At 42.2% G+C, this 4,484-nt stretch overlaps 1 long non-coding RNA gene across 1 annotated transcript in view; it reads left to right on the top strand.

Moving 5' to 3' along the window:
• Positions 1 to 2,624, top strand: part of LOC121565168 — a 4,826-nt gene extending 2,202 nt beyond the window's left edge. The window contains exons 2-3 of the long non-coding RNA XR_006000440.2: positions 2,112 to 2,213; positions 2,502 to 2,624. This is a non-coding gene — a long non-coding RNA (uncharacterized LOC121565168). The remainder of the gene's footprint in view (positions 1 to 2,111; positions 2,214 to 2,501) is intronic.
• Positions 2,625 to 4,484: the final 1,860 nt, after the last annotated feature.

Below are 4,484 nucleotides of genomic sequence, written 5' to 3'. Positions count from 1 at the left end.
AGCTCCATTCTGTTTCGTTTTAATCCTGAAAAACACCCCAGTCCTTAACGATTACAAGCATGTCCATAAAATGACGCAGCCACCGCTATGATTGAAAATATGGAGAGTGGTACTCAGTAATGTGTTGTATTGGATTTGCCCCAAACATAACACTTTTTATTCAGGACAAAAAGTGAATTGCTTTGCAACATTATTTGCTGTATTACTTTAGTGCCTTGTTGCAAACATGTTTTGGAATATTTTTATTCTGTACAAGCTTCCTTTTCACTCTGTCATTTATGTTAGTATTGTGGAGTAACTACAATGTTGATCCATCCTCAGTTTTCTCCTATCACAGCCATTAAACTCTGTAACTGTTTTAAAGTCATCATTGGCCTCATGGTGAAATCCCTGAGCTGTTTCCTTCCTTTCTGGCAACTGAGTTAGAAAGGAGGCCTGTAGCTTTGTAGAGACTGTTTTTTAAAATGTTTTTTTTTTCATCTACCATAAGGTGCCCTTCTTTGCGAGGCGTTGGAAAACCACCCAGGTCTTTGTGACTGAAAATGTGTTTGAAATTCACTGCATGACTGAGGGACCTTACATATAATTGTATGTGTGGGGTACAGAGATGAGGTAGTCATTCAAAAATCATGTTAACCCTTAGCCTACAATGGTCGCGCCTCGTGAAAATCTAATTAACATAGTACAAAAAATCCCCATCAAAATCCGTCAGTTTAAGAAAGAGATATGTTTTTTAGCGTGGGCTGCGTCTCAATTCACTACATCCACCGATATAGATATCGCCCTTCCGCATCTGCGTTGGAAGGTGGCAGAGCTAAAGCGGTGTGTCGAGGCAAAGATCTGGGGAATTGTACCCAAAAACCATCTCTTCAGCACTCCACCAATCAGGCCTTTATGGTAAAGTGGCCAGACTGATGCCACTCCTCAGTAAAAGGCACATGACAGCCCGCTTGGAGTTAGCCAAAAGGCACCTAAAGACTCTCAGACCATGAGAAACAAGTCTGGAGGAAACCTGGCACCATCCCTATAGTGAAGCATGGTGGTTGCAGCATCATGCTGTGGGGATGTTTTTCAGCGGCAGGGACTGGGAGACTAGTCAGGATCGAGGGAAAGATGAACAGAGCAAAGTACAGAGAGATCCTTGATGAAAACCTGCACCAGAGCGCTCAGGACCTCAGACTGGGGGAAGGTTCACCTTCCAACAGGACAACGACCCTAAGCACAGAGCCAAGACAACACAAGAGTGGCCTCGGGACAAGTCTCTGAATGTCCTTGAGTGGCCCAGCCAGAGCCCGGATTTGAACCCGATTGAACGTCTCTGGTGAGACCTGAAAATAGCTGTCCCCATCCAACCTGACAGCGCTTGAGAGGATCTGCAGAGAATGGGAGAAACTCCCCAAATACAGGTGTGCCAAGCTTGTAGCACCATACCCAAGAAGACTCAAGGCTGTAAAAGCTGCCAGAAATGTTTCAACAAAGTACTGAGTAAAGGGTCTCAATACTTATATAAATGTGATATTTCATTTTTTTATTTTTAATTAGCAAAAACATCGAAAAACCTGTTTTTGTGGTTTGTGTGTAGATTGATTGGAAAAAAACGATTTAATCAATTTTAGAATATGGCTGTAAAGTAACAAAATGTGGAGTAAGTCAAGGGGTCTGAATACTTTCCAAATGCACTGTATTTAGACTGAGTATTGCAACACCATAACACACAGTTATTTTGACTTGTTATTCTTCTCTGTTCCTTGTATCAATATTTTAAATGTTGTATCTTTAACTCTGCATTATTGGAAAAGGACCCGTAAGTCAGCATTTCACTATTAGCATGTGTTTACGAAGCATGTGACAAATAAAATGCAGATTGAAATACGTTCCTGTACTCATTTTGGGTGCCTGAACTCTGCAATATGTTTAAGCCAGTGTTCTGTAAGAGGTTCTGGAACTCAAGCAGTATAAAATGTGAGGTTCTGGAACTCAGTTCTGGTGTTCTGTCCCATGTCAAGTTTGTGTTTTTTCCTCGGTGCTTCAAAGAGCAAATGGACACAAAAGTCGATGCAAATACAACGCTGATAAAGAGCAAGTTCTTATGGTAATAATTTGTGCTTCAGTGTTTTATCAGTGGTGGAAGAGATACTCTGGAGCTGCTGCAGTGAGTCTGGGTCTGCTGTGTGTTCTCCTATTGGCTGGGATCATAGGCCTGTTGCTCTACCGTGAGTTTGATATGTTCTCAATCAAACTTTCTCTTAATCATCAGTGGTGTAATGATCAGGGATCAATTCCATTTCAACTTAATTCAATTCAATTCAGAAAGTACACCAAATTCCAATTCCAATTCCACATTGTCCTCATTGAAAAATATTGAAGAGAATTGGAATTAAATTAGAATTCCAGTGTACTTCCTGAATTGACTGGAATTTAAATGCAACTGACCCCAACCCTGATAATGTCTGATTAACTTTTCCACTGTTACCTTGTTCATTGATCATATTATTTCACAGAGAGAAACCAATTGACCAGTTCCAACACCCTGACCAAAGATAGAGATCAGTTACAGACCAGCAACAACACCCTGACCAAAGAGAGAGACCAGCTACAGACCAGATACAACACCCTGACCAAAGAGAGAGACCAGCTACAGACCAGCAACAACACCCTGACCAAAGAGAGAGACCATCTACAGACCAGATACAACACCCTGACCAAAGAGAGAGACCAGTTACAGACCAGATACAACACCCTGACCAAAGAGAGAGACGAGCTACAGAAAGGTGTTGAGAAAGGTGAGTAAAGTTGTCTAATGACTGTTCTGTTTGACAGTCTCTGCATCAGTTCACATGCCACTTACAAACAGGCAATTCAACTTACATTAAAGGATTTTTTTTAGAAAGAATCTACGACTTCCAAACCGTCCATTAGTTAGTGCCCTGTCTTCCTTGAGTGTTTGATTGATACTTAATTCAATGTGAGTTGTATTAAAGTGACTAAAGAAGAACATTTAAATTATAGTGTGTCCTCAAGGATGGAAGAAGCTTGGTAGCCGTTGTTACTACATCTCTACTGAGTACAAATCCTGGGAGAAGAGCAGACAGGACTGCAGAGATAGAGGAGCAGACCTGGTGATCATCAACAGCCAAGACAAACAGGTGTGTGTGGAGAGAGAGAGAGAGAGAGAGAGAGAGAGAGAGAGAGAGAGAGAGAGAGAGAGAGAGAGAGAGCAGAGAGAGAGAGAGAGAGAGAGCTATACAGAGAGAGAGAGAGAGAGAGAGAGAGACTATGCAGAGAGAGAGAGAGAGAGAGAGAGAGAGAGAGAGAGAGAGAGAGAGAGAGCTATACAGAGAGAGAGAGAGAGAGAGAGAGAGAGAGAGAGAGAGAGCTATACAGAGAGAGAGAGAGAGAGAGTATGCAGAGAGAGAGATACAGAGAGAGAGAGAGAGAGAGTTGCAGAGAGAGAGAGAGAGAGATACAGAGAGAGAGAGAGAGAGAGAGAGAGCTATGCAGAGAGAGAGAGAGATAGCAGAGAGAGAGAGAGAGAGAGAGAGCTAGACAGAGAGAGAGAGAGAGAGCAGAGAGAGATACAGAGAGAGAGAGAGAGAGAGAGAGTGTGGTTAATATTAACAATGTTGTCTCTCTCCCACAACTACAGACATTTGTCAATTGGTTATGTGGATAAAAACTATGTCTGGATTGGTCTGACTGACTCTGTTACTGAGGGGACCTGGAAATGGGTGGACGACACACCACTGACCACAACGTAAGACATTTAATGAGTTCTGTGTCATACATGAAATCACTGTCTGGAGTAGTAGACTCTAGAGTGGACAGCCTGATTCTATGTGTTGTTTCTACTACAGGTACTGGAACAGTGGACAGCCTGATTCTATGTGTTGTTTCTACTACAGGTATTGGAACAGTGGACAGCCTGATTCTATGTGTTGTTTCTTCTACATGTACTGGAACAGTGGACAGCCTGATTCTATGTGTTGTTTCTCCTACAGGTATTGGAACAGTGGACAGCCTGATTCTATGTGTTGTTTCTTCTACAGGTATTGAAACAGTGGACAGCCTGATTATATGTGTTGTTTCTTCTACAGGTATTGGAACAGTGGACAGCCTGATTCTATGTGTTGTTTCTTCTACAGGTACAGGAACAGTGGGCAGACTGATTCTATGTGTTGTTTCTTCTACAGGTATTGAAACAGTGGACAGCCTGATTCTATGTGTTGTTTCTTCTACAGGTATTGGAACAGTGGACAGCCTGATTCTATGTGTTGTTTCTTCTACAGGTACAGGAACAGTGGACAGCCTGATTCTATGTGTTGTTTCTTCTACAGGTATTGGAACAGTGGACAGCCTGATTCTATGTGTTGTTTCTTCTACAGGTACTGGAACAGTGGACAGCCTGATTCTATGTGTTGTTTCTTCTACAGGTATTGGAACAGCGGACAGCCTGATTCTATGTGTTGTTTCTTCTACAGGTATTG

Source organism: Coregonus clupeaformis, unplaced genomic scaffold, assembly GCF_020615455.1.
Source record: "Coregonus clupeaformis isolate EN_2021a unplaced genomic scaffold, ASM2061545v1 scaf1697, whole genome shotgun sequence".
NCBI classification, from domain to species: Eukaryota; Metazoa; Chordata; class Actinopteri; order Salmoniformes; family Salmonidae; genus Coregonus; species Coregonus clupeaformis.
This window is presented reverse-complemented; position numbering and strand designations above follow the sequence as displayed.